The following is a 25,546-nucleotide window of genomic DNA, read 5'->3' as shown; positions in this document are numbered from 1 at the left end:
AACTACACATCATGTTTATCTGCTCTCCTAAAATCTAGACTTCCTAATGTCAAAGCATTTCCACTAATTCTATTGGCTTCTTATTTTTATATCTTCCAATTACCTTAACATCTTTTTCATTTTTTATGCAGATAAAATTCACATAATGTAAAATGTACCACTTAAGCATTTTAAGGTGTACAATTCAGTGTTCTTTTTTATATATTCACAAGCTTGTGTAACCATCACCACTATATAATTCCAGAACATTTTAATCACTTTCAAAAGAAATTCATATCCATTAAGCAGTCACTCTCCATTCCCCCTTGTCACAGCCCCTGGAAACCACTAATCTGCTTTGTTTCTGTGGATTTCCCTATTCTGAAAATTTCACATAAATAAAGACATACAACATATGGCCTTCATTTCTGACTTTTTTCACTTAGCATATTTTCAAGGTCCCTTCATGTTGTGGCATGTGTGAGTACTTTGCTGATTTTTTTTTTTTTTTGGCTGAATAACTTTCCATTCATAGATATGTCACATTTTGTTTATCCATTTGTTGGCTGATGGACATTTGGGTTGTTTCCACTTTTTGGCTATTATAAATAATGTTGCTATGAACACTGTGTACAATTTTTTCTGTAAAAATGTTTCCAATTCTCTTGGATATAACACCTTGAAAGAAACTCAAGATGCTATTAAAACCAGCATTTTAATAGCACTGTGATAGCCTTACTTTGTTTCATCATGTCACAGGCACATGTTTGTTCAAACTATTCTCCAAAACAGAAGAAGAGGAGGAAAAAAAAGCACCAGAAAGAGGCCATAGACTAGTGAACAACAGATACTACAGAATACAACTCAGGAGAGCATGTTACAGCACAGATTAGCTGACAGGGATCACAACAGTGTGCATTTACTCTCATTGCCAGAGAACATAAAAACATACATACTGCGTGCTTAAGGAGTCACTTTATATATCATTATATATATATATATATATATATATATATATATATATATATATATATATATAAAATATGTGATATATATTATTTACATATATCATTTTATATATTTTTAAGAAAATACCTTAAACACAAATGGAACTGCAATTAATCAGCAATTAAATAAAATAATTAAATGTTTGTCAACACTGATACATTTTCAGTAATTTCATTAATGGTTGCTACATTTAATTGGCCTCATAAAATTCAGGCCAATCATCTGGTAACGTAAAAGAGGGATTCACAAGAAAATAAATTGCAAACTAAAAATTTATATAGATGATCTGCCAGACAGTAAGGTATAAATAGTTATCTTCAACATACTAACATATTGTAATGTATGGGAGAATAAGAAAATTTCAAAGGGTGATTGTAAAAATGGAGCACAAATTTATGTAAAACTAAAGGAAAAAATGAGTGGTTATCAGGGGAACTGTGGGAAGTTTGAAGTTGATGGCTTATTAAAATTTAAAACACATGTAAATCATTCTTTTTGAGTCAGAGTTGTTAGCCAAAAAATAAGTTAGTCAAGAATACCAAACTAGTCAACAACAACAAAAAGAATACCAAACTAGAATAATGCTCCAAGTTAATCGACCTTTATCTCCATAGAGCAAGATGATGCTAGACAGAGAAGTAATGAGGCATAACAAGTGAAGCAACTCACAGAGTTACACTGAACATACGAAACAGGTAAGAAAAAAAGGAAAAGAGCTAACAATAAAGTTGTTAGACAAACCTTTCTCAAAGTAAATATGTGGAAAAAACTAAGCTCATCAAGCATTAGGAAAAATAAAAATCTATCAGTTGATAGATAATGGCATTGTCAAGTATGACAGAGGGCTTTAGATGGCTCAAAGATTTCTGTGTTCCCTTAGACATAGTTAGCTAGTGGCCAGAAGAGATAGGAGGCTACAATGTACACAGAAAACAAGAAATTACAAACACCATTATACTGCTATGTTCTTGAAGATGTTTCTGGCTTAAGATAAACGGGTCATGGGGAATGACCAGCACTGTAGTTGTGGTAAGTATGTACTGGACATTATAGTGCTGGAAATTTTATTCATTCTCCCAATAGCAGGATATGGTATGTACTATCATCACCCCTGCTTCATTTATTAGTAGACTGAGGCTCAAAGAAGGTGAATAATTTGGTTAAGATCACACCGCTGCCTGATTTCAGATCTTGAGCTCAACACTGGCTTTGCATGTTGTCGGACTAGAAAGCATCAAAATATGGTAGAGGTGTACCAAATAATCACAAAAGCTAGAAATTATTAGACAAGTTTTAAAAACGAAGCCATGAAATCACTTATGTGACCAAAAATGACTTCTCTAACTTTTCTTGTTAGGTCACAGCAAACTTTTAGTAGGCAGTCTTCCTGTTTTATCCCATCAGTATGTCATGAACTGTCAAGAGTGTGGAAAACGCCATCCAAATCTCAACTTCACTAACTGAGCAAGTAGGTGCCACGTCTGAAAGGTTGCTTCTGTCACTCCCCAGACACTGCTGGAGTTTGATGCCAGTGTGACGTGCCTTCCCCAGGTGATATGAACAAAAACCATGTGTGTCAGTCTCATAATATTTCCTACTTCTGTCAGGAACTTAAATTAACTGGTGTTGACGCTTTGAGAACAATTTTGAGAGAGCTGGGGTTCTAAGTACCAAACTTCATACAGAAGTTCTTATAAGCTGAAAAAGAAAGTAGGTAAAAGAGGTTGAGTTTTTCCATGACAAACAATAAGGTTTGTCTTCTTGTTTTTTATTTTGGTGTTTCACCCTGTTCTTGAGGGTTACAGCCATATATTCACAGGAAGTCAATAGCTAAAGATTCTGAGTCTGGCTAAAAGCATGATTTCTGGAATTAGACTGCCTGCATTTAAATTCCAAATGCCACTAGACATGGGACCTGGGACAAGGAAGGAACATTACCCTCCAATTGTGTCCTTGATGGCAAATTAAGATTTTACAAAGTGGGTCCAAAAGATAGAGGTGAGAAGGGAGGCACAAGGAGAAGATTACTCACTCTCTTTCTCTTGCTTCTTTAATACTAGCCTTTCAGAGAATAATAAGCAATTGTTCAAATATTCCTTTAGTCAAGAGCCCTAGATTCATAACTATGCTTATAAATGCCTATTGGTTAGTTGAACATCCTCTCTGGTGATCAAGAAAATATGAAGATAGGAAGAGAAACTTTAGAGGTCATAAAAAAGTATCTATCACAAATGTGCCTACAGATATTTTAACGAAAAGTCCTGCTTATTGTAATGAATACCATGGTTTACAAAAGCAGGCTCTATTTAAATAAATGTCCTTTTAATATGGTTTGACCAAGTATCTCATTCAGAACAAAGAATAACATATTGTTATGTTCCTTTGGTTCCTTAAAACACAGTGCAGTCCCTTTTTCAGACACAAACTTAAAGGGCTCTGGCCCGCTGTCACGGAGAATGCATCGCATTTGTCATTTGGTTGTCTCTGTGATAATGTTCTTTCTATTCCCTGTATCTGGTGATGATCTTGTGTCAGTAAAACATTTTTGCCTTGAGTACATCATGGAGTTCATCTATTATATCTTGCATCATATCAGGGACATACAATACCTGACTACTGGATTACGATGAAAAGTGTCTCATTACTTCACTGCAACAATTTCCATTTTTTCCTTTGATTAAAAAGTCATGTGTGTAGTTGTACCTTGCCATGATAAAATTATCCAGCTCCCCTTAAACCAATGCATTAAATATTGTTGACCCTTGCCTCAACCAATAATTTCATTTGGATGTTGTTCATTTCAGTTAGTTTTTTGATTGTTTTTATTTGTTTAAATTTGAAGATGGAGAGATCTACTTAGGCCAGGCATTTGGCTCACAAAGGAGTTCATCACTTGAGGTCGGCAACTTCAATTGTCAGGTTTAAACTTGAATTTTAACTTGATGGGCCAGGTTTATTAACTCAATCTTCACAGCTATCAGGGATTCATTATCTCATAAGCCTAAACTAAGGACAAACAATAGCAGTGACGACTATACCAAGTGCTTACTATATGTACCAAACACAAAACTTAGTTCTTCCTTATGTAATTCTCACAATAATATTGTGAAGTGTTTTGTGAATCTAAGGCACAAAGAAGTTAGAAAATGTTTTCTTGAGTTAAATAGTACCACAAGGTCTTGGAATTCAAAACCTTTCTTTTATGCTACACATTTTAACATCCTTTCTTTTATGCTATACATTTTAAAGTTCTTCTTTGAAGTTATAGAAACTTCCACATATATATAGAATGCACAGTACTTCTATTTCTACAGCTAAGCATGTATGCCTTTCTCTATATCATTTATCTCAAACATGATGTCTTCTAAGATATGTAGTTTCTTCGCTGATATAGACACACAGGAGCAGACCTTGGTGGGGACAGAAGCCAGTGGAATTCTAGCTCTGACTGTAGTAACTTGTTCAGTAAGAGTTGCCTATTTCTAATAGGGTTGCTAATTTCTTACAGCCTATAACAGATTGATTTAATATTGGGCCAGTTTATTTTCCTACTTTATTAGTAGTCAGCTACGATGTTGGTGTTCTCTAGCATACATAGACTATGAAAGTATTTGTTAAACCAATTTCAAGATTAAGCCATGAATGAAATGTGCTCAGGCTGATTTTTACTATTTAGTGACATGACAAAGTTAAGACCATTTTTAATTTTCTTTCTTTATAGGTTATCTTTTTTGTTTATATTTAAAGGGTAACTTCTGCTTTAGATATAGGCTATTCCCATTTTTATTTTACAATCTTGCTTCCAATTTATGTCTTTCTGTGTATCTTTTCAGACATTTAATGAAAAGTTGAGAGGTAGCCCATCAAACAAACGAAGTGCGCTGCCATATACATCTAGAAAGTCCTGTACAAACCGTAAAAGTTGCCACCTTCTCATATGGTCTTCAAATCTGGTTTCTTTTTAATTTATAATTTTCTGGTCAAAAAAATTTATGTCATTATCCTGTGCATTCTGCTATTGTGCTGATTCCATTGAATTATTCAGCCATGCAAGGAAGGAGAAATTGACAAATAAATTCAATAAATAGCATTGTGCTGAACTTGCTGAGTCTCCAAACAAGAAGGAGGTAAGCACAAACGAGCCATGTAGGTGCATCCCACCTTAAGTGGAGAATAATCATTAAGCTCCAAGTGAGAAAAGGACAAACAAGGAGGAGGAGAAAAGTAAAAGTATATAACGCTACCTTGAATGAGAATTCTACCAACAAAGGAGATTGTGAGGGAAGATGAATAATTATACACGTGTGTTCTACATGGGAATATTCAACACAAAGTCCCTGAAAGATATACAGTAATACCATGAACACTGGCAAAAGGGGGTAGTCAGGAAAAAAAAGTAAAATAAGAAATAAAAATATTTTATGGCGGAAAGAGTGTGTTAAAACCACATTCCATTCTGTATTTTTCTGTAAGGTGTTGAGTGGGAACTTTTGTTTGACTCCAACGAAAGTTTTTTGAACCAAGCAACAGCTCATATGTGCTTTAACTTTTAAAAGCCACTCTACTCTCTTCGTATTAAAAAAAAATCAACCCAACAGGCATTCTGTTTATTATTAACCTGGCTGGTAGTCTGCCAAAATGTTTACACTGCACTTCTCTAACAGGTATAGAAAAACAATTAAATGATGTATATCATATTCTCAAGTGACTTGCACACCGCGATTTTATGAACTTTCATAGCCCTTCAAAATCCCCTGTGAAACAGTGGGTTCTAGAGCACATAGCTCCTTCCTCCTCTCTTGCTTTTTGAGTTTGTTTTTACCGAACCTACCAAAAATTTTCACTTCTGTTGTCTATTTATTTGTATAATAATCTTTTTTTTTTTAAGTGGTAGATTTCCACCTTGCGTTACCTAAGGTATATGGTTTCTTTAAAGGCAATTGTATTAAACTGTATCACCATAATTATGGACCAAAAAGATTTTATTTTTTAAGTTTGTTTATTTATTTATTGAGAGAGAGAGAGAATGAATGAATGAGACGGGGGAGGGACAGAGATAGAGGGGGGCAGAGAACCTGAAGCAGGCTCTGTTCTGAAATCAGAGAGCCCAATATGGGGCTTGAACTCACAAACTGTGAGATTATGACCTGAGCTGAAGTTGGACACTTAACCAACTGAGCCACCCAGGCTGGACCAAAAACATTTTAAAAGAACCAATGACTTTGAAAAGAACAAATGACTTTAGAAGACAACCAAATTTGATTCACACAAAGATATTTACTGAGAACTTTTATTTGCCATGTACCATGCTATGGAGATCACAAAGAAATAGAAAAGTCCTATTTTCTAAATACTTATAATTTCATTGGTCAATTATTTAAATTTTTTTTAAATTTTAAAATCAGGCAAAGAGAAATTCAAAACAAACATGCAAATGTTAAAAAGGTTATACAAACATATGGTATGAATTCAAATTAATTACTCTTATAAGTTGAAAATATAAGCACAGTTTGTACGTACATATAATAGAATTTTTACAACTATTAATTTTAGTTATTAAGAATATTGTTGATTTTATACTCTGCTGAAATTTCATATCTTTCAAATCAAATTTTAATTTTTTGGTCAGAAGAATAAACATATGAAGTAGATGTGCAATTCACTGCATATAACTATTAACTGCTAAGAGTTCAAAAGCAGTATTGATCCCTGAGAAAAGGGAATAAATAGAATAGTCAGAGAAAGGAACATTTAGGACATTACTGTGGGAAACTTGCATGAGCTTAAGTTTTGGTAAGTAGCACTGCTTGATACTAAAGACAAAAGAAACCGAAGACATTTAAAATAGTATCTAATGGATATAACCCGATTAGCATATAAATGGCACACTCTCCATGTAATATTCGGCTTTGTCTACACAATTCATGAAATACGATGTAAACAGCAGTTTATTCACATTCTGCGTGAAGAAAATACTACAGTGTTAAAACTGCACAGCCTAGTTGATATGAACGTAATCAGTAGATGTATTCATAATTAACCACTTAACAACACTAAACATTACTGACTTCAATTAACAAACAACATGAATGATGCAGATGCAAAATTTTTAGGTAACTCTTAAATTCTTAGTTTCCCTAAGGAAAAAATGTTAATCCCTCCATGGAATATTTATGAAATACATGCACTTTGAGTTGTTTTTCCAGTTAGGGTCTTCAATTTGCACTAATTCATCTACACTATCCAAACTCTGACTTCTCACCCCGTGTCCTGTGACATATTTTGAAAACAAATCACTAAGACTCTGATAAGGTATAATCCCCATTCCTGAATTCCTAACATTGTGTTCTAATCAAAGGAATTAATGAGCCATACCACAGGGACATGGGTTGATACTGCTAATATTTAATATTTTCACTACAACAATTGACAGTAAACTTAGTTTCAAGGATAGAATTCTCTCTTCTCAGGTCTGGCTTCCCTCTCTATTTTTTCTCCTTCCCTCTGAATATCTTTTCAACTTTCTTTTCCAAGGTCCATATAATTGACCTTCTAATGTGCTGAGATTATCAGTGGGAGAGCTTTAATAGAGAAAAAATGAGGTTATTCATTGATTGGTAGCATTTACCAATGAGGTAGAGAAGTAAATCGACATATTCTGAAAATAAATTGTTCTCAATTAAAATGGGATCTAAGTTTTGTGAGGAGAAAATTAAGCAAACACAGATTCTGAAATAATTATAGACTTCAAGAACAAATAATTTCTAGGATGATTCCTTGATTGCTAAATGTATGGCATTGGCCTCTGCAGGTTGGAGAAGGAATGGAAAAGCAAGTCTACCGTCTTAAGATCCAAACTGATTATTTTCCAAAAAAAAAAAAAAAATTTTCCTCTCTCTCACAAGTTTCCAGGGGATTCTTATTTCTATGTTTATGTAGAATAGGAAAACAATGAAAATGTCCATTAAATGAAGGCAAGGAGAAAAAGTTCATGTATCTTGGATAGCTAGACTGAAAAAATGTACACCATGGGAGTTATTATTATCCCGTTTTTACAAGGGCGAGATTAACCTGGATAACATATTTAATAACATAATATATGTTATTATTAAGAAAACATTAAAGCAAAAAGCTGGCCTTCACATAAATGTGTCAAGGATTTCCTTTATCTGGCAGGCTCAGCCAAATTTCTAGGACAAACAGAATTTCCTAGAGCTAATCTTGAGGATGTGGGTAAGTGACTTCCAACCAAGGGAATCCTGTTTTCATCTACATACCACGGTCCCCAATTCAACTCACTCATCAGTCATGGTAGTTACCACTAATGAGACCAAGAGGTAAAGTTAAACGTCTCCACGTAAGACATCAACAGTGCAAGAAAACCAAATTAAAGGATACATCCTATTGCTACATTTATCACTTGGTTTACATTTCAAAGCAAGCTGAGTTGAACCTTTTATGATCTCCCTTGGGAAATAAACATACACATATACATTAACATAAATATATATATAAAACGGGACTTAAGGAGATACTGTCTTCAGAATACTACACTTAAAGGCAATTATGAAATATAAAAGAAGAGCCCAACAGAAAAATATTTACTTTTTAAATGGTCATTGCAAAACAATACACGTTTTAACAGATTATGGTTTATTACCATTACTGTATTCATTTTAAAAAGATCCTTAATAAAATTTCAACTTCTGGATAGCATCTCACAATCTGGTATTTGAACTCCAGCATTGGATACAGCAGAAAAATTGGATAAGACAGCTTCCAGGCTAATTTAATTTTTATTTGTCCTTCTTAGTTTAGCTAATCTAAGAGAGAAATTTCATATCCTATATTGATATATTAAAAAATAATTCCTGGGGCACTTGGGTGGCTCAGTAGGTGGAGTCTACAACTCTTAATCTCGGGATTGTGGCTTCAAGTCCCACACTGGATGTAGAGGTTACTTAAAAAATAAAATCTTTAAAATTCTTTTAAGACTTAAAAAATAAGGCTCAGTCAGATAAGCATCTGACTCTTGAAGTCATGACTCTCTCAGGTCATGATCTCACAGTTCATGAATTCAAGCCCAGCATCAGGCTCCATGCTGACCCTGCAGAGCCTGCTTGGGATTCTCTCTCTCAGTCCCTTGTCCTCCCCCACTCACATGCACACATACTCTCTCTCTCAAAATAAATAAACTTAAAAAAATAAAAATGAATAATTCCAGTTTCTGCCACAATATGTAGAGAGTTATCTGGTGTTAGGCACACACACATAGTCTGAGGATCCATAACAGGATACTCTGATAGACTTCCATCAGTACCAGGCAACTTCCTCCTCTATAACATGTGGGACTGTAACCTTAAGAGTTTCCTCTGATTGGACCAGGTAATGTTACAAAATAAAGCCTCTAATTCAGTCATCACCTCATCCTCATGGGAAGGAGGCCAGAATCACCCAGATAGGAATGTGCTATTGTCGTTGTTTTAAAAAAGCTCACTAAGTGTTTTTGAGATTCTTAAAATACTACTTCCAATAAATCAATAAATGAGTGATTATAGTTGTGCCATGAGTAATTATAAATCTGACTGTCTAGTTGAGGAGCTCAAATACACTTTTAAACGTATTCCTAATTAATATTTAAGTAGATTAAATATTTTTTAAGAAGGCTTTTTAAAAAGACTTTTTATACACCTTTTTTGATACTTCAAACTAGGACTGACAATGTTTACTAGAGTTTTAGTGTACTAATTGTAAAACGCAAACAAAGGAAATTGTGTGTGCGCGCGCACACACATATATCAGTAAGAGATTGCCATACATCTATTTAGTGCACTAGACTGTTCAAATAATAATGAACATGAGTGTATTTTGGCAATGGAAAGGTGCACATGACATTGTAGAATGGAAAAAAGTAGATAAGACAAACTCCATCTAGGTAAAATGAAAGAAGTGGTGCATACAGAAATTCATAAATATCTGCACATCAAATGTTTTTTTAAAAGATCAGTAATGGTCATTTTGAGGAGGTAACATCGACATTTTAACAATCTTTGTATGCTTTTCTGTTTTGCTTGAAATACCTACAATGAACTTTATTACTTTTATACTGAGGAAAAATAAACCTATGAAGTTATTTTCATTTTGGAAAATGTTGAGGCCAAATCAAGAAAGTACTCACTAAAATTTACCATAGATTAGAATATTTTAATAACATTTTCTATGATTATAAAATTCTCTGATGATTACTAATTTAGAACCATACTTAAATACTGTTTTGCAACCTGGTAACCTGCTTTTTTTCCTGTTTAGCATCTTGTGAACATGATCCTGTATTTTCAAATATTCTTCAAAAATATGATTTTTAATAACTTTTTTGGTACTCAATGTATAATATATTAGTTTAACTATTATTTAGGCTTCTAACACAGAAAGCAATTTCAGGACATGAATATGAATTACAAAAAGTTGTTCACTGAAGAATGAATCTTTGACAGTGATATAAGGTCAGGTTCTCAAGTTAAGCATAGTTGCCTCATGGTACATAGACTCAAATAAGCCATTTGCTGGAGGCAAGATGCCACTAGGTGATTTTGCTGCGGAGAATCTGATGCCCATGCTCAAAAGCACTGATATAAGCAGGACAATCTAGGAACAAAATGTCTAAATTGGCTATCTACCTGGAATCAAACTATTCTTTTCCTTAACATAAGAAAATCCAAGCAATGATTTTCTTATTAAAGTAATAATGGTGAATAATTACATAGCACATGATAAATTTTTGCTCCCTGCATTTTCTTGATAAACCTGTAATACAGATTACATTATTTTTTTAAGTTTTAACTCTAGCACTTTATTTTTCTTCATGAACAATTTAGACCCACTAGAATTTATTTTGTACCAAGTGTAAGTTAGATTATTTCAGTTTTAAATTCCACAACGGTTTTCCTTCACTATTAAATAATTATTTCCCTTAAATTTATTTTTAAGTTGATTTATTCATTTTTAAAAAGAAGGAAGGAGGGAGGGAGGGACGGAGGGAGAGAAACAGCAGGAGTGAGGAAGGCGCAGAGAGAGAGAATGCCAAACAGGCTCCACACTCAGCAGAGACGCAGGGCTCAAACTCACGAACTGTAAGATTATGACCTGAGCTGAAATCAAGAGTCAGACACTTACCAACTGAGACACCCAGGCACCCCCTCTACTAATTTTTAATACCACTTTTATGGTACAGGAAACATTCACATACATATATATTTCTCAGTTTTCTATTTTATTATCTATTTGATGTGTGATATATGTGCTATTATTATCCCTGTTTAACAAAAGAAGAAATCGAAGTAGAGAGGTTATGTAAGTAGAGTAAGATGACATAGGGAGTAACTGCAGAGACAGGGAACTCAGCACTGTGGCTGCAAAAACCATGTAACTATCTTCAGAGTTATAAGCACAGCCATGATACAGGAGTTACATACAAGACCATGGCCAGATTTTTTTTTTCCTATCATCTGCATTCTTTTTGGTACACTTTAACACCAAAAGCAGATAGATTCCTACGAAGTTCGTAAGAACTGGCCTAATTAACGCTCACATTTCTAAGAAGAAAAACTGATGTCCAACCTCAGAGAGATTGTTTTAAGAGAGAACAGATATAGCCTACATACCTATGAGCTGCTAATACTCCACATATGTTAATAAGCGCTGGTTTGCATACCAAACAGAAATATATATGTATTGCGCTTCAGGAGCCTGCTGGACTAAGAGAAATGAGTTCCAAGAGGGAATGGTGTACTCCCTCTTGGGAAGGTCCAAAGGAATGGAATTACCCTGAATTGTCCTCAGATACATTTTCCAGCACAGCCTACTTCAGTCTTCCTCAAGCAAATCACATGGTTAATGCCAGAAAATGATCATAATGAACCATGTTCTTTCTCCTCCTGGTCACCGTCTGGAGCATAAACACAGTACACACTAAGAGTCCTTTCCAGCAATCCTGCCCAGAGTCATCTGTGAAATACCTTTGAAAATGAGGAAAGTAGGGGACCCTAAGGGCATAACAAGTACTCCAGACCCATCCTCACTGAGATGGCCAAATGACTATTCACAGAGTGTGATCTCATGTATATGGCATGCACACATTCTTTACTTATTTCTGTTCCCAAATGTCTAGAAACAACCCCCTGCAACACACACACGCTTTATAATGGCTATGAAGATGATCAGTAAGCAAAATCGGAGTCCTCAGTTCAAAGTGCTACTATAATTTAACTTTTCACCTAAAAAACTGTCACTTCTCTGTTTTCTATTTATTTAAACCAGGGTGTTAACTCTCTGATCCATCTAGTTTTTTTTCTACTTCAAATCCTATAGTTTTAAAACAATCTGCATTACAGACATTTCTAACCAATTTAGGAACCCCAGTGAAAAATGTTTAATTCTTCCTAAGTGTCTATCATGATCTCTCCTACCTCTCCTAATGGGTTTCTTAAGGAAATTCAAATGAGTGATATCAAAATCCTGAAGTGTTTAACGCCATCTAAACTGTTCCTTTGATGTTCTTCCCAGAGATGAACTAAAATGGTGCCATTTCCTGTTTGTCATTATTGGTATAGTGAGCTAATAAGCACACAGCATCCAGCATGACTTCGGCTCTGAGACTGTGAACAAAGCAGCCATTTAGAGATGCTGAAATGCACACTGTGGAATCGCCAAACTGTGGAAATTCATCCAGGAGAACATATCTTATTTCCAGAATATAAATGAATTAATCAGTAGGCTTGCCACCCACATGCCAGAAACATTCCTGATTAAATTTAATGTAGTAAATTTGTGCAATCACCACCATACTAACCATTGATTAAACAAAGGCCTCTGAGTGCTAATTCTTTCAATGTGCAGTTTTTTTCTGTTCTTGTTTGAAGGGCACACCTTTGAAAACTTTGCTAGTTTGAGGGACACATCCACATGCAGAACTCAGCCTGGGTTTATTTCCCATGACAGCCTGGCATTAGTATAGGCAGGGCAACTAATGCATCCACATTTAGACAAAAGCCTATTTAGTTCATCTGTTACATTTGCACTAATAATTCCCTACTACTTTGTGGATGGGTGGAGAAACCTGTTTATCTCAAGATATCTACCCACCTAATTTCCTCTCTGCATGTATCAACTAGAAACAAGCAACTGCTCCTTATCCTAGAGATTAGAGTTTAAGGTGGAAATATACCAGTGACTCCAGTACCACATAACCTACACATTTGACTTTAGGCATACCTTATTTGCATGAACATAGCTAATAAAGTAGGTAAATAAAAGAGTTGCAAAATATAAAGAACTAAGGTTTTTTTTTTTCAATCTATGTAAGAAAATCCACTACTTTCCAAAAATGTAACAGGTTACCTTAGGAAACGATGAGTGTTTTCACATAGATTTTAAGAAATGTTTTAGGCGAGGATCAGCATGGTCAGTTACTAGTGAGCAAAGTATGGGACATACATGGATTAGATGATACAGTTACATCTAATTCCTATAATTTTATGCTATCAAACTGTCACATTCTCAAAAAGTTCCTGAGTCACAGATAAGACAGAATTGTCATGTATAACACACATAGCATGTTTATAATACTGTAGAACCATGAAACAATATCTTATTAGAAAGTGAGATGCAATTCAAATATTCCTTTCATTCCAAATGAATCTCTCCTGCTTTGATTTGTATACATCATTTCAGGATTTTACAAACCAGCTGTGAAATTGCTGATTTGTCTCCAGTATGAATTTCTTTGTCAGAAAAGAAAATGGCCCTTTGAAATAGTCTTCTTCCTATGAGAAGAGGAGATATTTATGCTTCCTTTACAAACACATACAGATCAATTCAAAGAAAACCTATTCATCGCTTAAGTGAAAGACAGTATCACCTCAGGAAATGGTTATTTCAGTGTCCGTCACACTAAATTTCCACCCCACCCCCACCAGTCATGTCTCGCACAGGAAGCAGGAAAGGAGGTCAATGCTATCTTTTAGACACAGGCAAAGTTCACTCATCAGTACTTCTTTACATTTCTGAAAGGGAAATTCCCCTGGTACCATCTTTGTTTCTATGAGACAAGACAGACCCATGCCAATAAATGCACTTAATTCTTAATTGAGGTCCTCTTAAAATTCAGTAATAATAAAGTGAATCACACACCACTGTGTGCTTCTATTTGAAGAGACATTAAAATAACTTTGGCAATTTCATCACCTTCTCATCACCAGAGGGCCCATACTCTTTTGATATCTTAAAACAGCAAGCCAAGCAAACCATTTGACTCTGATGGCAGCTATTGTTACTACCAATGACCTTCCCCTTGTGAAAACTCTTCAACAATCCTTCTGAGAAGCCTCTAATATTGTGACATTTCTAGAACACTCAAAATAGCAATGCTGTTCTTTACCAATGAATCAGTTTGCAGAGAACACATTATAAATTCTTCAACAACAGTGCTCAATAAATGAGACACTTAATTAATTTGATCCCAGGACATTAAGACACCATGTCTCAGAAGTATGAAAGCCTCAATCACAGCTAACAGCCTTTATTTAAAAATCCACCAAGGGGACCGAATTATAATCCTATAGGAGTAGATGGGATTTTTTTGAGGAGGTCAAAAAGCTATCAGAGCAAAATATGAAAAAAGCAGGTTTAAAGGTTTAAAATTAGTAATAAAGAGAATGTTTCCCTTATGTGTCTTGAAACATTAGTCTGAAAGTCATTTCCAAAAAGGAATCCAAAACATGTCTTGATAAATGGTTGTATTACAGTTGCCAGTGTAAGGAAAACTATACTAATCTGACTACAGTATTTAGCACATAAGATGTTCAGTGATTAATGAGTAAAAAAGGAATGGCTGGGAACAACTGTTTTCAATTTTTTTGAAAATCAGCCTCAGTTTTTGTCACATTCACATTTAGGGAAATACTCCCGCCATGTACATTTTCAATGAATATTTGTTGATTTATTGATGAGTATTTGTTGCCACAAAGACTGCCAACACCAAATTATTGTACTATACTAGTCCCTGCCCATATGTAGTTCATAGTCTACTCAGAAAGATTGTATTTTTAAATTAAAATTAGTGTTTATGAGAAAAATAGTGCTAATCTTTTCTTTCCTAAGACAAATGTTAGCTGGGCACATGGCCACAAGAATGACTCTGTTGCTTCTAGGCTTACTTGCAGTCACATGTAGCAATCTAAGTCCATGGGATTAACCAGAGAAGCCGTATGGCAACTACTTTCATTAATGGAAAATAATTGCTTCATTCTCCATTCTGCTGCTTAGAATGTGTCTAAACACCAAAGCTCCTCTTATGAGCATGCACACAAGGACAATATATGACAAAGTCTGGATCCCTCACATCCTGCAACACCAAAGCAATGTTGGATTAACTACCCTGACTTTTACTTGAAAGAGAACAAGTAACTTTTATTAAGACTCTGCTATTATAGATTTTCTTTTTCTTATATCCAAATCTAACTCCACTTAACTTGGTATGAAAACAGAAATGTTATTTAAGTTCTAATGTGTCTGATGGGATAGTTATCAGGAAAGTTTCTGGAAAAAAGTACATTTGTGAAGTAAAATACTATGAAGCTTCAAAACTATTTTACCTCTTTGTTTACCTCACATTTGGAAACCTCAAAAATCCTCTGGGCAGGAAAAGGATAACAAATTCTTATTATATACAAAAGAATATGGCACAGAGAGGTTATAAGACAAGCCCAAGATTACAAAACCTACTCTTCTTCTCATTCAGTACCCAAACAGATTGCATGCCTTACTCCAGCATGGCGATTTTTTATCCTCTTATATAAAACTGCACAGAAGTCTAAGTGGTCTCTGGCAGGTTTTTGTTAGAAAAGTCTGCAGTACAGAATGAATCTGGAAAAAACAAGATGCTTTTAGTTTCCTGAATTATATGATGTAGATGAAATTGGAAAGAAAGGGAAAATTATCCGGAAAAATTGGTCCAGTTGGGGATACAGAGCGGAAAATGGATGTAAGCATTTTAGATATCTCTTCTACATTACTTCATGTAGCATAAGTTTTCAATAAATGGAAAGTGTCACACAGAAGGGGTTAGAAATATATTTGCAATTTTCACATTAAAAGTGAAGGGAAACATACAGGGAATAAGAATAGGGAAAACTGAATCTTGCTGAAGGGGAAAAATGCATTTTACCAGCTGGAGAAGGCCTGAGTAATATAAGTAGAGACAATGTGATTTGTGAGGCAAGTTGCAAAAGGCACTCCAAGATGGGAGAGGGAAAATAAAATGAAGACGACAGCATGTTTAGGACTTATTGGGCAAAAATAAAATCACTTTCAACATGCATCCCACACTCAGAACTCAGGCAGATTTATTTGATCAGTTCTGACAATAATAAAAAGTAGTGCAAATGGAAGATGTCCAGCCATTCTCAAGGTACACAGTTCTGTCTGAAAATTAAACTAACTTCTACATCTGAGCGATATGCCACTGAAAGGGAAAAGCAATGAGGCAAAGCTGTCTTACACTATTTGCTCTATTCCATATAATTTTTGAATGTCTGCAGTCTGGAATAGCTGGTGTTGATCCTCAAACTTCTATCCCAGATGGTAAATGTAGCAACTTGCATCAAAATAAAACAGTAGAAAATTCTTGACAGAGAAGATGCTCACACTCATCTCCTGGACAGCTTTCTCAAAGCTCCACCACCAAGGCCTATAATATAAATAATGTATACATGTGTCGTTTCAAAAAAATCTCATTCATGAATATCAGTACACATGTTATTAGCAGCATGATCATAACATGTTCGTCATTAAGATGCGGCTGCCTCCGAAGATTTTTTTTTTATTTTTACTCTGTAAGTAACAGACAAACCAAAATGCAGGCCTTTAAATTTAATTGACATTTTCTATGTTCTCAATTCAACAGAAACCAATACAGCGTAAGTGCTGTAACTCTGAATAATAACTTTGAGTCACTACATAGCATCAAATCCCACAAATAAGAATAATAGGCAATAAACCATATGGGAAAAAATTAGGGATTTTTCTATCCCCAAATGTGCTATGTTCATTTATTTTGACAAGTACAATTTAGTTTTAATTATTCATATGGTAGTGAATATGCTGCAGAATATTTCATAAAGAAATGAAAACTTAAATCTATAATGGGAAGTCCTATTAACAGGCAACATTAAATATTGACTTAGAATAATGCAAAAGCAAGGAATTTATAGCAGAAATCCGGATGAGTGAGCTTTCACAAGGCAGAAACAGTAGGTGGCCAGCTCTTGTCCTTAATATCTATACATTGCTTTCTCTTCTGCCTGGTTGCTTAATCCACGGAAGTGCATTTTTATTGCTCTCCAAGCTCAACCTAAAAAGATGGTGAATTTGAGAATGTTTGGAAATTAACAAAACATCTTAACATTCATTATCTTAATGTAATGTAGACTTTTAAATTTTGCTTCCTCTGGGAGGCAAAAACTTAGGCAAAGCCTAAAGACATTTTTGGTTCTCCTAACTAGGAGAATGGTACTGGGTAGAGTAGAGGTCAGGGATGTTGCTATCCCCACAAAGCACAGCCTCCTACAGCAAAGACTTTCCTAGCCCCAAACGTCTATAGGCTGAGGTTGAGAAACCTTGATTTCATCCTAGAGATACATTATATAATAGAAAGTAAAAGAACAGTTATCACCATTTTTGGACAAGAAACGGAGGCCCTAACGTTCTGTAAATTATACAAAAGGGAACTCTCTGCAAGTATCACCCTGTAACCTATGGAAAGTAAAACACAGATAACAAGATATGAATCCTAGTCTGCCACTCAGCCACCACCTACAGACTTTGGCTATAGCATTTAACATGTAAAAAGATTTTTTTTAATATTTATTTTGGGGGAGAGAGAGAGAGAGAGAGAGAGAGAGAGAGAGAGATAGCATGAGAAGGGGAGGGGCAGAGAAAGAATCCCAAGTAGGATTCATGCTATTAATGCAGAGCCTGACAAAGGGCTCCAACTCCCTCACAGTGAGATCATGACCCGATCCAAAAGCAAAAGTGAGATGTTTAACCAACTGAGCCACCCAGGCACCCCAACATTTAACATTTTTAACTGTGAAAGCAGTTTCTCCAACTGGTAATACAATTATAAGTAAGAATTCATATGAAAATCTATTTATAAAAGATAAGGCACTGTCCAAATGTATGCTATCATTAACTTTAAAGACAACTTTCACTGACATCTCCCTTCTCAGTTATCATGTTTTGTTAGTAAACTAGAAATTTGTGTTACGATTGGCTAAATAAACTAGGCTGATGTCCAAAAACAAACATATGGCTGAACCCCATAAAGTTGTTGGGGAGAAAGGGGACATGTGCAGAAGAGGAGTTAAAAGAAAGGCTGAAATTAAAAAGAAAAAAGGTCTGAAACTTACACTTATCACTGAAATATCAGTTTACTAGTACAATATAGTTTTGGGTGAATTATTTAACCTAAGTCTCTATGTCCTTATTTGGATAATAGTACTTGAACCTCATAAGGCTGCAAGCACTAAATGAAATAATAAAAGAAAAAGTACAGTGTCAGAGTACACAAGTACCTGCTATGATATTAATAATAATCACATATGACATATGTTAATAACCATATTTTAAATGTGTGTGTATGTGTGTGTACATATATGTATGTATGTGTATGTATATGTATATACATACATCCTTGTTTATTTTCTTTTATCAAGAATGTCTCTTATGCCAAGCTATGCTTTAAGGACTGGGAAATAGTGGTAGTTCAAATGGATGAGGTTCCTGGTGTCATAAATCTCACGTTTCAGTGGGGGTATCAGCAAATCAATATATGAATAACAAAAAATCAAAAATAAAAATTGTAAAAGGTCAGGAACTCAGGCTTAGACATGAGATAGTAGTTCAAAGTATCTATGAAGATAAAGATTAGTTTCCAGAAATGCGAGAAAGGGACTATGTGAGTGGAATTATTACATACAGGATTTGTGATCCGGGAAGTTCAAAGCCAATTATGGCATGGGTGGTGGGTTCATAAACGTGAGCAAATAAGGTGCATCTAGCAGGAGTAGGTGATTAAAACCAGAGTAAAGCATTTTCCAATTGTTTTCTTAGGCAAGATTTCATTCTAATATAATATATTTCATCCTGTAACTATCTATGTCTAGCTTATGTATTAGGAAGTTTCTAAATGCTTATTGAGACAAAAAAAATAAGGCAATCTGTGGTGATCCTCAATGAAATTTCTCAAGTCAGAATATCAGAAAGTAACAAGACCAATATCAACTGTACAGGTATAATTTGAAAATGTTAAATTAGTAAGAAATCTTGGCAGATTATGATCAAACTAATTCCATTAAAGAAAAGATTAGTTAGGGCGCCTGGGTGGCTCAGTCGGTTGAGCGGCCGACTTCGGCTCAGGTCATGATCTCGCGGTTCGTGAGTTCGAGCCCCACGTTGGGCTCTGTGCTGACAGCTCAGAGCCTGGAGCCTGTTTCGGATTCTGTGTCTCCCTCTCTCTGACCCTCCCCCATTCATGCTCTGTCTCTCTCTGTCTCAAAAATAAATAAAAAGTTAAAAAAAATTAAAAAAAAAAAGAAAAGATTAGTGGTAGGAAGTTGTATTTTGTTTCAAGAAAATAAAGAAAAATTAGTGAACAGAATTCTCCAGCAATGAATTTATCAAAGGATAGATAAAAGAAATTCTAGAATTATGGTCTAAATCACAAAGCAGAATATTTTTTTCTGCTTTGTTTAGAATATATTATCCCTTTCTAATTTTTTATCTTGTTTCTCATCAATAATATAGCATCCACCCATATAAAATTTTTTAAACAAATAGGGATACGTCTACCAGAAAGTAAGTTGCTGTTCATTCCAATGGGGAAAAAAATAAGGCAGCAGGAATGCAAGTAGTTCAAACACTTTTTAAAACATTGACCAAAGACCGAATTCTTCAATGTGCTTAGAACCATGACACAATACAAAGTATACTAGAGATTTAGGATAATCTAGTCACCTTGACCAACTTCAATTAAAAGAAAGCCAAACTAGTAAGACTAGATTCTAAGAATGCTCTTTGGATCTTATTTCCAATGGCCATTTAAACGGTTCAAAGTAAACATGCAAATACTAAATCTGGTAGGTGTGTGTGCTTGTGTGTGTGTGTGCACGTGTGTGTCTGTGCACACGCGTGCTTGCACATTATGTCTGATTTTCTTTTGTGAATGTAATGGTCTCTAAGGGACAAGAAATAAATTTAAAATATGCTAAATTACCATAAAAGGTTAAAGACTAAATGAAGATAAAACACCCTGACAAAGAAATAATAGTTTTCAAGACAATCTTGTTTTTTGACATCTTTAGTCAACAATGGTATTGACTTCAAAAGGAACTAAATATTACTTAGTGCTTTGGATGACAAACCAACCAGATCATCAAATACTATTATCAAGCCAGTAGCTACTTAGAAAGGATTCAGCATTTAAGTTACCTCACTTAACCATTTGAGTTAAATTTCCTAGTGGATGGGCTTTTAAATCATCAGCTATAAGAAATCTACAATTAAACCCAGAAAATAAGGACATATTTTATTCTAAAAGATAAGGAGAATAACAGAAGTGATTACCTATGATTTGACCATTATTTCAAGCAGTACCATTTCACTTCTAATGAATGTCTTCCAATCTTTTTTTTTTCCTTTTTCTTGTTTACATATAGAAAATATAATTAATAGGAATGCAAGAAAAGAAAACAGGAAAAAGTAATTTTCATTTTTCTTGACACATGAATTCTAAAAAAAATTGGAAACATGTTTAAAAAATATCTAAATGTCATGAATTAATGAAGCAATAAGGTCCCAAGAGAGTAAAAAAATGTAATAAAGATGACTTAAAGACTTAAATGTTTTGCTAAAGATTCATTTGAAAATGAAGTCCAGTGCACTTCCAATGGAACTTACGTATTAAGTTTTGATCAAAAACTTTACCCAGAGTATTTTTATAGTTGAACTAGATTAGAGTAAAAAATAAAGTCAATCATTTCATTAGAGACTACTGGCTTTAATATCTATAATCTGTTCATTCATTAAGTTATTATGTATCCAGCACCTATTATATGAAAGCGATTTTCCAATTCCTGTATATACGAATGTACAGTATGAATAGAAATCATCACAGGTTACTACCACATATGTAGTGCTGATTGGAATACACTTAGGCCAAAATAAAATAAATGCATACATTTTGAATCAATGAAATTGATTTTGGCATACTCACTTTCTGAACCGTTGTTTTTATTTTATACAATACAGCAGAGGAAACAGAATGTATCAACTGGACAACTCATCAAATTGGAAAACAACCTTTTCTTTTTAATATTTATGCTTTGTGGCATAGCTTCAATGAAACTATACCAACTTTATTTTTCAACGTAATCCATGATGTATGACATACAGGGAAATATGGAATCTGTCTACATAATATATTGTGAATCAAGAAACATTAATAGCTAACTTTTAAAAATAGAATAATACCTATTTCTGCCGGCATGCCACCCTGAGTAAACTATGTATTATTTTATAACTAAGGCTAAAGTACTATTTTATTTCCTTGCTGTCCATTAATCCCAAATACAGAAAAGGCAATGACCCTATGACTTTATTACCAAAGTCTTCTGAATGACTTTGATGATACAAAAACTTATTTCCTAAGGGACCTTTAGTGATAGAGCCCTGAAAGCCCTATTTCCAAAATTTCACAGAAGTGAGTGTTCAGAACCAAATGAAAACACAAAAATCAGAAGAATTGAGGAAAATGAATCTAAATGGATATTCTGTCATTTATCTAGTACCCCTGAACTTTGCTGTTATTGTTAACAAATACTTAGAGAATATACTATCAATAGATTTTATCATTATTCCAGAAGCAAATATTTAATATCCTAGATGGCCATGCTCAACTTCCCAAATGTTAACTGATGCCACTACAAATTGCTTGTGGCATATTCCAGGTGTATCAGGAAATTAATGATAGCTTATAGGACAGGAAATACATTTTCATAACTGGTCAGGAGGACTGGCTTTTCATTAGCTTCTTTTCAAGAGCAAGAAGTAAGATATTCCTATTAGGAATTCTGAAAATATTCATATAATGACACTGTGTAAATAGATGACAACACATTAGCATTTTAAAGCAGAACTTTTCTTCCTCATATTTATGTGTAAAATATTCAAGTGCCTTTACTAATTATTCTTTTAAAGTAATCTCTCCTCTTTTTCAATTGACTAGAACTACAGCAAAATCAGTGAAACTTTCTAAATTACTAGGTATTATACTGAACATTCAATATTATGTTCTGTGTTTCCCTGATCACTGTCTACTTTTGTCTTCATTCACAACTTACTAATATTTTAAGAATTCTATTATAATACACATATTCTCAGGGGGGACAACATTTAGTATGTTTTAAATATCATTATGCAGTACAAAACAAATAGAGACAATGTAGATTCCTTCATAAGCAAAGATTCCCAAATAGTATCCTTTATTTTCCATTACTATCACACACTTTTCACTTTAGAGCTCATAACAACCATAAGCTCAGAAAGTATATAATAATGAGGTACATATATAGACATAGAATATAAATACAAGAATATAATAATGATAAGAGCAAGAATTAATGACAACAATGAAACTTCTCTGAAGAAGGCAGCATTCTGGGATGGCCCCAAGATCCCTGTCCCTTGCTGTACACAACCAATATGATACCCTCCCTGTTAATGAGGGTGTGGCGGTGAATACAATGGATTTCAAACCCCTGGTTAGACTATTTCATATGACTCAGGTGATTAGAGGGAAGCCCCCAATCTGTTGGTTCTGAGTTATTCAAAAAAGATATCCTCTTGGATGGTTTTGAACTAAAGTAAACTCTCTCCCTTCCTGAAGGGAGAGGCTTGAAGTGATAAAAATTGCTCTGCTATGAACAAGTAAGCTACTATGTTGTAAGGTGCTTATGGAGGGCACCACATGGCAAGGTCCTGAGGGCAGAGTCTGGCTGACAGTTGGTAAGGCAAGGATCTGAGACCTCATTCTCACATCTGCAAGGGAATGAATGTTGCCAATAATCCGAAAAGTCTGCAAACAGGTACTTCCCTAATTGAGCCTCCACATGAAGATACGGCCCACTGACACTTCCATCTTAGCATTATGAAACCCTGAGTGAATAATTCAACTAAAACATGCCAGATGTCTGGTCCATCAAATTTGTGAGATAATAAATGTGGGGTTACTTTAAGTTACTACATCTGTGGTAATTTGTTACACAACAGTACAAATACAATATAGGTGTACTATCATGTACTGAATATTTTTTAAGGCTTTGCCAGGTATTGTGCTAAGTTTTATATGTATTGTTCCATTTAATCCTCAAAACAAATTCATAAGACAAAAGCTATTAATAACACTATTTTATAGATGGTGAAGCAATACAGGGTAAGTAACTTGCTTAAGGTCACACAGCTAACATGGATGATGGTGAATTTTTAATCTGATCTTATTTAACTACAGAGCTTATGTTCTTAAACACTCTATTCTACTCTCCCTGTGAAAAAGTACACTGAGGCCATGATCCTAAAATCTGTGTGTGAATCAGCTGTGCCATTTAAAGGGAAACACTGACTCTCCCTTCTTGTCTCTGGTCTAAAGCCCTTTCAAATCTAAGATTCTCTCATGAAATTCAATCCTTTCATTTTTAATTGACTACACAAAAATGAATACACTTTTATATAGAAAAGTTAAATTAGAAGGGTCAGTTATAAGGTATCTTAGGTTTTCAAGTGAGCCACCTTCTGTCGAAGAGACCCAAAACCCATGTAGAAAACAACATTTTGGGGCAACCTGCACATCTCTGGAACAGGATTAGGAGATACTAAGAGATGGCTTATTTTTTTTAATTATTTTTTAACGTTTATTTGTTATTGAGAGACAGAGAGAGACGGAGCATGAGCATGGGAGGGGCAGAGAGAGGAGACACAGAATCCAAAGCAGGCTCCAGGCTCTGAGCTGTCAGCACAGAGCCCAACGTGGGGCTTGAAGTCACAAGCCACGAGATCATGACCTGAGCCAAAGTTGGACGGTTAACCACCTGATCCATCCAGGCACCCCAGAGATGGCTTATTTTAAAATTCATTTCTGATATACATCCCAGCTAACGAAGGAATTGAAAATTATTCAAACTCCCTCTGCAAGGATCTTGAAAAGAATAAAATATCTAAAAGCGGGGCTCTATAAAAACACTTATTATGTAGGGGATATGGTTTAAGTATGTTCCTGGGTTCTTTTAAAGGACTATGCCAAGATGTACCACAGTAATGTCAGTGTAAATCAAAACCAGGGTGGTAAGACCCCTCTAGAACTTTCAGGGTCTCAAATTTCCATTTGACTTATTTTAAACTTACTGGACCTCATTTGCATGTTCTTCCATAACCCTCTTGTCCCTCCATTCAATTCTTTGCCCAATGTTGTGGTTTCAGCTGCTCTTCTCCCTCAAGTTCTTATTTGACCTCAATAAGATCTGAACTTGCCCCTATGAATGACCCAGATTCTTTTGCTTAAGCCTTACCAATTCTACAACAAAAGATAAACAAGTCCATATTCACCTATCTGCTGTCTTTCATAAGCACTAACTTAGCTGGGAAACAAAGCATTTACAGGCATGAAACAACATATAATTGGTGTTGTGTCTCATTTCAGAGGTCTTAGCATGATACCACATATGACTGCACCAGATTCCTTATACAAAGTGCTCTCTGGATATGATACCACATGTTTGCTTCCAATGGATCAACTTTTTGTTTTTCATTGCTTTCCTTTCCCCCCTCACTAAACAGTTCATCAATCCCTCTAAGTAGGGATATACTGACAGCAGCAACTTGGTTGCTGGTTATTTATAACCTGGTTATTTAAGACACTCTACCATTTTTTAGGGTAGTTTATTCAACACAGCAGATGATTCTGCTTTCAGCAGCTAGCTAGTACCTTCAGTCTCGTTTGAAACCCCCCTATGCACTCGGAGGGTCCAACGGAATACCTTCAACATGTGCATGTTAGCTCTTCACATTCATAACCTGATTTCTCTGTTACAACAAATCCTTCCCCTAAAGTTGAGCTGAATTCACCATATCAAGCCAACACAACACAGGTTACAATAGGCTGCTTACGTTGTCAGGAGAGAATGTTTGCCACTTTAACAGGCTTTTCCCTTTACAAATCCACCAAGTGGCTATTTTCAATGTTAACCTAAGAGAGTGCTCAAGCTCATCATCCAGACTTCCAGATATGATGAATGACTAAGGCAAAAAACACATTTGTTAAGGAAGCAACCCATATAAAGCTTGTAAAGCTTTGATTGATCATGTTTACCCAGTGGATACAAATGTTATTGGCCTTTAAAAAATACTTGGGGGGGGGGGGGTACTGTGTTTTGTTTTTGTTTGTTTTTTCCCT

At 34.9% G+C, this 25,546-nt stretch overlaps 1 protein-coding gene across 5 annotated transcripts in view; it reads right to left on the bottom strand.

Annotated features, from left to right (window-relative positions):
• Window positions 1-25,546, bottom strand: part of LOC109254642 (contactin-4) — an 893,345-nt gene that overhangs the window by 720,592 nt on the left and 147,207 nt on the right. Inside the window, exon 1 of one of the 5 annotated variants that reach the window (XM_053897543.1) lies at window positions 16,544-16,562. The exons of the other annotated variants lie outside the window; for them this stretch is intronic. The gene's annotated coding sequence lies outside the window, so the exon portion shown is untranslated. Of the gene's footprint in view, window positions 1-16,543; window positions 16,563-25,546 lie in introns of those variants that run through there. 5 annotated transcript variants of the gene reach the window in all.

This window comes from Panthera pardus, unplaced genomic scaffold (assembly GCF_024362965.1).
Source record: "Panthera pardus isolate Hobbes unplaced genomic scaffold, ASM2436296v1 HiC_scaffold_8, whole genome shotgun sequence".
Lineage (NCBI taxonomy): Eukaryota > Metazoa > Chordata > Mammalia > Carnivora > Felidae > Panthera > Panthera pardus.
Note: the sequence above shows the minus strand (reverse complement) of the source record. Positions and strands in the feature narration are given on the sequence as shown.